Consider the following 11,691-nt stretch of genomic DNA (forward strand, 5'->3'; position numbering starts at 1 on the left):
CTTAATAATATTCTTTATTGTATTAAAGAATATGGTGTCGATAATCAAACTTACTTTTGATTATTCAAATAAAGATATTACTTTCATATAAGTATATCTTTGATTGTTTGCTATTCATTTCAAGTATAAGTTTTAATACTTCTACTTCAATTATTTTATAAAGATTATTCTTTATGGGAATATTATTTAAATAATAATATTCAGACATTTTCTAAATATTCTGGGGACTGATTTACTTCATTAAATCAGCTTCACTCCAAACATTCTTAAAAATGTTTTGCGAGTCTTCAAAATGATTTTTTTAAAAGTTTGAGCGGATCCCAAAACTCATTTTTTTTAAGATCCTCCTTTCGAAGGGGATTTAAATACTCGCTCAAAACCTGAGGGATCCGGCTCTGTGGTGTGTTTTATATTCGCAACAAGGTTGCTGTTTTGATAAATGAATTGATTACTTACCCAACACTCGGGAAGTAAAATTCTTGGAACAAGTTAATCCATTAACAGGCATCGCCTGGGAAATATCGGTGAGTTCTCCTTTCCAAATAGATACGACTTCTTGGTGGAGCCGTATCAACAAGTTTCTACTTGGGGAAAGTGGGGACAAGCTTTACGTTTCAGAGTCATGGATTTCATCTGAACTAGGAGTGGCGTAAGTGGCCGAGTAGCGTCGGCCCAGCCTTATTATATTGGCCCAAATGGCCTGGAAGTTCCGCTATGGCGGTCCATTCCTTAGGAGTTCAGTGTTCGGTTGACAAGTAAATCCGACAGGTTCTCCTCTACATGTAGAAAATGGTGGGGTTGTACTACTACGACTGATCATCGTAAGTGGTCTTCCTGGCGCGGCAAACTCCCGTAATGAGTTCATCATCCAATTGGATAATTTCTGCAACACTACCCAGAGCACTTCGATAGAAAGGCTACGGTTGGGCGATTGTTGAGTGTTGGCAGGGTCAAGTTTTCAAAATGATGTTTACATCAAATGAAGTATCTCGTAACTTCATTTTATTTTGATAATATTTTAAAGATTTAATCTATTCAAATCTTGCCTTATAGTCTCATCTATGTGATGAACTTTTGAAGCTAATTATAACTTGAACGGTGGTAGTTCAAGTAGTATTTGGGAAAGATATAAGTATATTGGGGTATCTTGTAACTTCATCTTTTAAACTTATATCTAATTAATAATTGTCTTATGAATGACAAAGATTTTCAGAAAAACGTTGAGACAAGGTTAGATATATGAGATCACCTTGCAACGATATTTTTTTTTTATATATACAGTTATACACTGGGATTTTGAGTATATTATGCATGGAAGAGGACTTCCAATATTTTGAAAAGTATATATGTATATATACTGAATATTTTGCGACTTCATCGCATTAAGATATCAAACTTGGTTCATTTCTTTTGACCAAGACTTTCATGAGTACTATGAGAAGGCTCATATACTAGTAAGTATATACTAGTAATTATCTTACACACGATAAAAGATTCTAGTAAGTATCTATTTAGATACTTATATTATTGTTATCACTATATATTATCTTGCGAGCTGTAAGGCTCACTCTTGCTTTATTTCTTCATCACACAACAACAGTTAGGAAAGATGGCCAGACTCCAGCAGACCCAGCGCAAGCGCGTGGGAAGCATCCCGCGTCTTCCCGATGATGTTGTGGCTGCTATAGCTGCAGAGGTAGATCTATTGGTAGATCAGGCATTCTATTTTTGAGAATCAATTATGTATAATTATAACTTGTGGCAGATAATGGCAATTAACTGTAAATTTATCAAGTAATCATTTTGGGTTGTAATAATTTTAAATTGTGGATTCAAAGACTTGTACTTATTTCAATTTCATCTCTGAGACTATAACGGGTTGTGGTGTGTGTTAGTGTGGGGTCACAGCATAAGGTTATTATTATTAATTAAGTGAAGTGATATTGTGGAAAGAAAGACCGTGACGACCCGGATCCCCGACCCCGGATCTGGGGGTGTTACATCTATCCACTTACGATACACAACATGTTCATCATTATGTGCATCACTAGCAGGTTCAGTAGGCTTATGTGAGTCAATCACGTATTCCAGCTTCTCAATCCTGAGAACAATTCTCAAGTTTCGAAGCCAGTCAACATAATTAGGACCAGTCAATTTGTGAGCATCCAGTAAGCTCCTGAGTGATAGTGCAGAAGACATAATGTATATTGTAAATCTGTAAATGATAAACACATAACAACACTTAGCAAATATTCGATTTTATTTTAAAACACTATATGAATCGGGTCTTTATTCATAAGTGGCTCCCACTAGTTTATTAAATTTATTCAACCCCCTACGTGAAAAATTAAGCATTCATAATGCTAGTGGGAATAGGGATCCTACATTCCATTACACAACCCCGGTTGTGGCACGAAACGCCATGTAATGTTCAATAGGCAGAAAACTCTTGTCAATTACATCTAATGTTATTCCCTAATCAAACTTTAGCCTCTTGAATAATTGAGTCACGGCTGTGGCACGACAAACTCAATATTCTAAGTCAAGTCTAACCCAACATTCCGTACAATTGAATCAGTCCCCAAAGGCCCACGGCTGTGGTATATAACGACCTTTAGATTCTTATTCAATGTATACATCTCTATGTAATAGACAAGTATTTCTTATTTCGAAATCAAAGCCCTCGGCTGTGGCACGAAACGACAATGATTCAAAAATAAGAACTAATTTTCTATCATGTTGGAAGGCTATGACCAACACAAGCCCGTTGTATCATTGGCCAATTACTACTTGATATTATTTAATTTTAGAGGGATTATATTACGTTACAATCATAATCATATTATAAAGAAATTCTTCCTTTTAAATTAAATATTTCAAATCAATAATCAATAATCAGATGATTCCCAGATCGAGTGGAGCATTGTCAAGAGGCGTCACTTAATAACCCTTTCTTACAGATAGAAATCTGTTGTTGACAGAATCATCCTTTCTCTCATATCGAAAATTCATATTCAATTACGTGTTTCATAAACACAAGAATCTCATGATTGTATTCATAATATTGTTATTAAGGTTATGAAACAATTTCACTATACTAGGTTGTCTAATAAACGCCTTATGTTCATTTAAGTTCACCTAAATATATCATCGTATGATAAACTAAGCATATATCACATATATCAACATGAATAAACAACAAGGTAGGCATGTTATATCATCTAGCACATTAGTCTAAGCATTATACATCTCTATGTATCACATTAGCATTTAAAAGCAATTAAAAACAGTTAAAAACAACTTTAAAACACTTTCGGAAATATAAAAAGTTCAAAACTTTTATATAAACTAAAATTGATCACTCCATTAGATCCGTCTCGGAAAAACGAATCCAACGGTATATTGCACGCCTAAAACGGAGTTACGAAACTCCCAGAAAATTAATTTTAATGTAAACAGTCGGGTTGTAACGCAATACAAGAACGCGTTACAAGCCCTGTTGTAACACCCCCAAATCCGGGGTCGGGGATCCGGGTTGTCACGAGTTCCATTTCCCTTAATAACACCCAATCTTAATAAATAATCGATTACTCTGTACTGCGACCCCACAATAAACACACACACCACAAGTTATAGTCTCAGAGATGAATATCCAAAAATAATCACAAGTCGTTTTATTCCACAATTATATGCCAATACACCTTAAAAGGGTTTCTGAATAAATTTACATTTCTTTGCCATTATTACAATTCATAAATATACATAAATCTGGTACATCAAAAGTTGAAGCCTAGCCTATTGGTAGTTCCTACCTCAGCTACAGCGACATCAATGCCTATAGGAAACTGCGGAACGTTTCCTATTCGCTCGCGAATTGGGAGCTTGGTCATGTTCATCTTTTCTATCTGTTGTTGTGTGATGAAAGAAGAAAGCAAGGGTGAGCAGCAAGCCCACCAAAATAATATGTATAATGATTAACAATATATGAGCCTTCTCATAGTACTCATGAAAGTCTTGGTCAAAAGAAATGAACCAAGTTTGATATCTTAATGCGATGAAGTCGCAAAATATTCAGTATATACACATATATACTTTTCAAAATCTTGGAAGTCCTCTTCCATGCATAATATACACAGAGTTCCAGTTTATAACTGTATAAAAATATCGTTGCAAGGTGATCTCATATGTCTAACCTTGTCTCAACGTTTTTCTGAAAATCTTTGACATGCACAAGATAATCATTTACTAGATATAAGTTTAAAAGATGAAGTTACAAGATACTCCAATATACTTATATCTTTTCCAAATACTGCTTGAACTACCACCATTCAAGTTATAATGAGCTTTCAACAGTTCATCACATAGATGAGATTACAAGACAAGATTTGAATAGATTAAATCTTTAAAATATCATCAAAATAAAATGAAGTTATGAGATACTTCATTTGATGCAAGCATCATTTTGAAAACTTGACCCTGCCAACACTCAACAATCGCCCAACCGTAGCCTTTCTATCGAAGAGCTCTGGGTAGTGTTGCAGAAATATCCAATTGGATGATGAACTCATTACGGGAGTTTGCCGCGCCAGGAAGACCACTTACGATGATCAGTCGTAGTAGTACAACCCCACCATTTTTTACATGTAGAGGAGAACCTGTCGGATTTACTTGTCAACCGAACACTGGACTCCTAAGGAATGTACCGTCTTGCGGAACTTCCAGGCCATTTGGGCCAATATAATAAGGCTGGGCCGGCGCCACTCGACCACTTACGCCACTCCTAGTTCAGTTGAAATCCATGACTCTGAAATGTAAAGCTCGTCCCCCCTTTCCCCAAGTAGAAACTTGTTGATACGGCTCCACCAAGAAGTCGTATCTAGTTGGAAAGGAAAACTCACCGATATTTCCCAGACGATGCCTGTTAATGGATTAACTTGTTCCAAGAATTCTACTTCCCGAGTATTGGGTAAGTAATCAAAACTCTTTTATCAAAATAGCAACCTTGTTGCGAATATAAAACATACCACAGAGCCGGATCCCTCAGGTTTTGAGCGAATATTTAAATCCCATTTGAAAAGAAGATCTTAAATATAAAAATGAGTTTTGGGATCCGCTCTAACTTTTAAAATCATTTTGAAGACTCGCAAAACATTTTTAAGAATGTTTGGAGTGATGCTGATTTAATAAGATAAATCAGTCCCAATATATTAGAAAATATCTGAATATTATTATTTAAATAATATTCCCATAAAGAATAATCTTTATAAAAATAATTGAAGTAGAAGTTGTAAAACTTATACTTGCAATGATTATTAAATAACCAAAGATATACTTATACGAAAGTACTATCTTTATTTGAATAATCAAAAGTAAGTTTGATTATCGACACATTATTCTTTAATAAAATTAAGAATAATAATTAGTAAATAATCGGAGTCATAAGTCCTCGAATGAATATTCAAATAATAATATTCATTAATAAAATAAACGGAGTCATAAGCCCTCGAATGAATATTTAAAATAATATTCAATAATAAAATCAACGGAGTCATAAGCCCTCGAATGAATATTCAAAATAATATTCAATAATAAAATCAAAGGAGTCATAAGCCCTCGAATGAATATTCAAAATAATATTCAATAATAAAATAAACGGGGTCATAAGCCCTCGAATGAATATTCAAAATAATATTCAATAATAAAATAAATGGGGTCATAAGCCCTCGAATGAATATTCAGAATAATATTCAATAATAAAATAAACGGGGTAATAAGCCCTCGAATGAATATTCAAAATAATATTCAATAATAAAATAAACGGGGTCATAAGCCCTCGAATGAATATTCAAAATAATATTCAATAATAAAATAAACGGGGTCATAAGCCCTCGAATGAATATTCAAAATAATATTCAATAATAAAATAAACGGGGTCATAAGCCCTCGAATGAATATTCAAAATAATATTCAATAATAAAATAAACGGGGTCATAAGCCCTCGAATGAATATTCAAAATAATATTCATTAATAAAATAAACGGGGTCATAAACCCTCGAATGAATATTCAAAATAATATTCAATAATAAAATAAACGGGGTCATAAGCCCTCGAATGAATATTCAAAATAATATTCAATAATAAAATAAACGGGGTCATAAGCCCTCGAATGAATATTCAAAATAATATTCATTAATAAAATAAGGTTATCGAATAAACCTTATTCGATTAATAGTTTTGAAAACTATAATCATATATATATAAATATATATATATATATATATATAAAATCTACTCAGGATCCTCGACTCCCGGTTTTAGAAAATGTTTTCACCTTTGGGTCCCTATACTAAGGGTATATGCAAATACCTCTTATCTCTAGCATAGGTATTATGCAACTTATAAGCAACTGAATCAACAGATATATATCAAGATTACGAAACAGACATGCATATATACCATATCAGCATGCTCCAATATATCGCAAGAATTTGCTAATAACAAATATGCATTTATCGCAAGATCATGCATATACACATATACATCACAACAACAGTTATACGGGTAGAAAACTTGCCTGAGTGCTCCCGGATAGACTTAAGCTTAGAATGGGTCTGATAACCTATGAACAACAACATAAGTCGGAATTAAACCCCGGTCGCTTAAGAAACTAGACTTTAACCATTTAGAGTCCTAACGTTCGCTTTCGCGCTTAACGATTTACTTAAGTCGCTCGAGTACCCTCGGCTCCACCATTTTTAATAAATTAACCATTAAGGGTTTTAAGGCGATTTTTTCGCAAGTACCTTACAAACTACCTAATCCACTTTACATTTCTTACCTCAATTAGTCATTTAAGGTCCTTAACCAAGGTTTCAAAGTAAGGCGAGGGATAATGGTTCGATCGCGAAATGCCGTTACTTAAAACGGTCGTTTCTCCTAAACCGTACATCGGAATCAAACGAACTACATATCAAAACGAAGCTCGTAACATGAACTATCTAAACATGGCAATGGTCAAAACCTAACAGTGAGTTCAAGGGTTCTGATGTTAAGAACAAAAACAGTCTACGGTAAATCGGGCATTACGACGGCTATGTTTACGCGATTTCCCAAATTTTATACCATTCCAATTCAACACCAAACCATCACCAATCAATCCCAATACAACCATATGACCATATCACTCCTCAACCACTTTAAACCATTTAAACCAATCTCAAATCACACCATGAATCATCAAGAACAACTAGTGCTACTTTTTAACTCCAAAATCAACAAAAGCACTTAACCACTAAGATCTCAACATGACAAAACAACTACTACACTTAATCTATCATTCCATCATCATAATCATTTATATCAAACAATCTTAATACTAAGATCATGAAGAGTTATACCTTCCTTGAAGCTTTTAATCAATGAAAGATCCTTGGAATGTCCATGGAAGCCTTAATATATGCTTAAGCTACCTTGACCTTGCAAATAAAATCAAAAATCAAAAATTTGTTCTTGAAAGTTACTATTCACCCTAAACTAAAATGATTTGTTTGAGATAGAAAACCTTAGATTCAAGCACTCAAACTACTTGCTCTTCTTAGTTATGAAATATAGGATCCAAAGAAACAAACCTTATAATTTTCCATGGAGTATAGCTTGTGTTTTGAATTTCTAATTCACCATTTTGGTGAAAAATTCGAAATGAAGAAGATGAAAAGGGGGGGGAGAGAAGCTTGCTTTGTTTTATTGATCTTTGTGCATAAAAGGCTTGGTTGATATCCTTTTGTTTTGTTAATTACCTTTTAACCATGGTAAAATTTGTGTGGCTTGAAATCAACCAACAATACCTTCCCTTTGGTCATGCTTATGTCATCCTCCTATGTCATCTTCCACACTTGTCATCTTCTTGTTGGTGTGGTGACATCATCATCACTAACCTCTTTGATTAGCTCTTAATTACTTGGCTAATGACCGCTGATCTGTTATACGGTTCGCTTAACTTTCGTTCTCGTTTATCGTTTGAGGGATCATACCCGGGATCTTATTACTTGGGTTCCCTTACCCTTTCTCAATACATTATATTCCTTTTATGATCCTCTCTTATAATCCTTGAATTTAAATCCTTTTAATCATATTACCTTATACTCAATTCTTTCGGTATCTGGTGGATTTTCGGGAAAAATCAAAGTGTTCGGAATTGGATTCTGACGATCTTTACATACACTTATATACCATATAGAGTACTAATAAAATCTCAGGATATCAATAACAGAACCCCTACATAGTGTGGCATGAAAAGTTTTCTCATTCAGCATAATCTGCCAAATCACTATTCATAAGGGTTTCAAAAATTTCCAAAAATTGGGGTTATTACAGTCTCCCCTCCTTAAAAGGATTCCGTCCCGGAATCAGATAGAAAATGAATAGGGATACTTTCTTAACATTGCACTTTCTAACTCTCAAGTAAATTTTCCCATATTGTGGTTCTTCCATCAAACTCTGAATAGTTTGACAACCCTTCTCCTAAGCACTTGTTCCTTTTTACTCTATAACCCTTCCGGGTTGCTCCATATAGGTTACGTCGGGTTGCATGTCTATGCGCTCATATGCCCCTATTTATCTGGCATCCGAATTACACTTCCTTAATATTGATACGTGGAACACGTTAAGAACTTGCCACATGTTCGGGGGTAGGGCTAGCTCATATGCTAGCTTCCCAATACGTCTTAATATATCCAAGGGTCCAACAAATTGTAAACTTAGCTTTTCTTTCTTTCCGAATTTCATCAATCCTTTCCAAGAGTTTCCAAGGGGATAACTTTAAAAACACTAGGTCCCCTACTTCCTATTCTTTGTCCTTTCGTGTCAAATCAACATACTTCTTATGTCCATCTTGGGCTACTACCAGCCGTCCTCTGATTAGATCTATTATATCCCTGGTCCTTTGGACTACTGCGGGTCCGAGCATCTTGCGCTCTACGACTTCATCCTAACATAAGGGAGATCGACATTTTCTTCCCTCAAGGATCTCATAAGGCGATACCTCAATACTGACATATGATCTATTGTCGTAAGAAAACTCAATCCGTGTTAAGTGATCATTCCAATTTCTTTCAAGTCTATTGCACAGACTCTCATTATAGCTTTTAGCATTAGAGCTTTTGCTTCTCAATACCCATTCTTTTCCAGTTCGTAATCTCTACTACCTTCCGTTCCTAATATTATACTGGTTATACTTTTGCTCGTTAGCGTTCTATAACCTTTTAATAAATGCGTCAACCTTAGTATCACGAACGTGTTTCCATTCCGAATACCACCATAACTTTACTACTCCTTTTTCAGCTGCTTCTATCTTTGGAAGCTTGATCAATCATATAGAAGTAAAGGAATTTGCTGAGAGATCACTATGATCATGAACACTTGTTATATCGCATAGTTAGTGCAGAAGGTGGCCGGCCTTTAGTACTTGACAAGCAATTAAACAACATGTGGTATCCTACTAGGCTTCTATCACACAGATAGATAGTCATTCGGCAATACCTCCCCTTCTGGAAGGGTTGTTCTTCTCAACTTACATGAAATGAAAATGAGAGAAAGGAACGAATTGAAGAGAATTGTATATATAAAAAAAATATACTGCCACAAAATATCTGGCTTGGAACCTACCTCTGAACTATAGAGGTTTGTCATAGGAGAACAAAACATATGTGTATATATATCAAGTATTATCGCATCGTACTTCACATGCTTAAATATTTTGCTATTCCGTCCATCGTTCTATGGACCCATGCTCTTCCTCGAGCTTATACACAATCACCTTTGAAACTCCCTCGATATCGAAAATTGAATCTGAGATCTCATTCTAGACATCATCGTTACTAGAATTCTATGCTTGCACCGCAACCTTCCTCGTATAGTAATACGACTCTCTTTTCATAAGAGGGAATAAATATTCAATAGGTAGATACTCTACTTAATTAGTCTATCAATGATAACTTATACACTACCACGACCCGATTAGTGGTACTCAATCTCAACATCCATTCCAATACAACTCTCACGGTTGTAATCAGCTCATTACTCGCAGAATCATTGCTGCATTACTATGGTCCACCACTGACCTACTGTCGTCATTCACTTCCCATGAAATCTTAATATCTAACCATACGGAGTCCATACATGTTGTATAGAATACTTCTAAGGAGTTAACATAATCACCAATCATAATTCATGAAGAACACTCCAAACTCTGACGTACTTTCATGACATGAAGTAGATAAAATTGCAGAAGAGTTTCAGTCAAAGCAACGATAGTAGGTTAATACCATTCTTAATCGTATGCCTTAAATAGAAGACTTAACTCAAGGGTTCGTCTAGTCCTTTTTGAAACATGGTCCTGGCTTATCTCAAGATAGTATCTTCTGAGATAGATAGCCCGCTCATGGCGATTACACGAATTAAACCTTTACCAACTACTATTACGGTTGGGTATTGCACAGTCATCAGAAGGAATGTCAATCTTCCAAACCATAATACAACCTTCTTAGCTTTAACCATCATCACTGTATTCCTTTGGCACAAGCGCCTATAATTATCCTCTTACCTTTAAAGTGTCGGCCACCTCTTTGGCCTTTCCTGATTGTAAAATTTCCTTACAGTCAATGTCATTTTAACCACCTCCAAATAAATTTTCTACCTCATTTCAATCACAGCTTATGTGAAGATGTTTTCCTTAAAATCTGATGAGTAAAAAAAATATCACCATTTTTTCATAAGTTATTGCCTCAGTCTTTAGAGGTTAATCACTGTCACGACTGACTCTCAATCATACTTAGAACATCTTTTATCTTAGGCCCTAATTGCCCTGTACAATTTCGACCTTTACTGGTTCGATCCATACTTTCTCGTGGTTAAACACGTGCCCCACTTGGCATCATTATAATTACGTCATATTTCCTTTATCAACATTTCTATTCTTGAGAATTTTGAATATTACCTTTCTCCTTGTAAAACCTCTAAGATTATCCTTGAATCGTTCCTCCTGTATTCCCTAGATACAGGGCATATCAAAATACCATATACTAATACTAGAATCATTGTCTATATACTTTTGAAAAAATTTCTCCACTGATTCTTTAAAGGTTGTTGTTACCTTAATCCTTTCCAATTCATACTGTCAAAACTCATACTATCCCTATTAAGGGTGAAATGCCAACCTTTATGCATTCCCCTAGGATTCATTTTAAGTTACCGATGTTCTATCCTTAATTCCACCTTTAAAAAGGTACATGCATCCTTCCATGGATAAATCAAGTCATATATCCCTGATAAGGGTGTCTTATTCAATCATTCCCACCTCGATAGTATATGCCGAATTTCACAATAACATCTGCATTCAAAATGAGGTCAATCAATATGGCCTCCAAAAGATAACAACGGTTATCCGCTTTTATTGCCTAGATTTGGTAACGATAACAAGGATGTTCTGGAAGATATTGGTCGTGTTCAACGTGAACTTCTTCTTAATAATTCCTTATTTACTTTTGTTGTTTATCTCAACAGTCACCTCAATGTTGGGATATCTTTCATACCTGGCGTCTCCCTTTCTGGGTATCGAGCCACCGGTCTTACACTTCACATTCTTGAAGGTCACTTCCTTCATCCAATTTTTCCTAATTTCTTACTTCCTTGCC

Source organism: Apium graveolens, chromosome 2, assembly GCF_009905375.1.
Source record: "Apium graveolens cultivar Ventura chromosome 2, ASM990537v1, whole genome shotgun sequence".
In the NCBI taxonomy this organism is placed as follows: Eukaryota; Viridiplantae; Streptophyta; class Magnoliopsida; order Apiales; family Apiaceae; genus Apium; species Apium graveolens.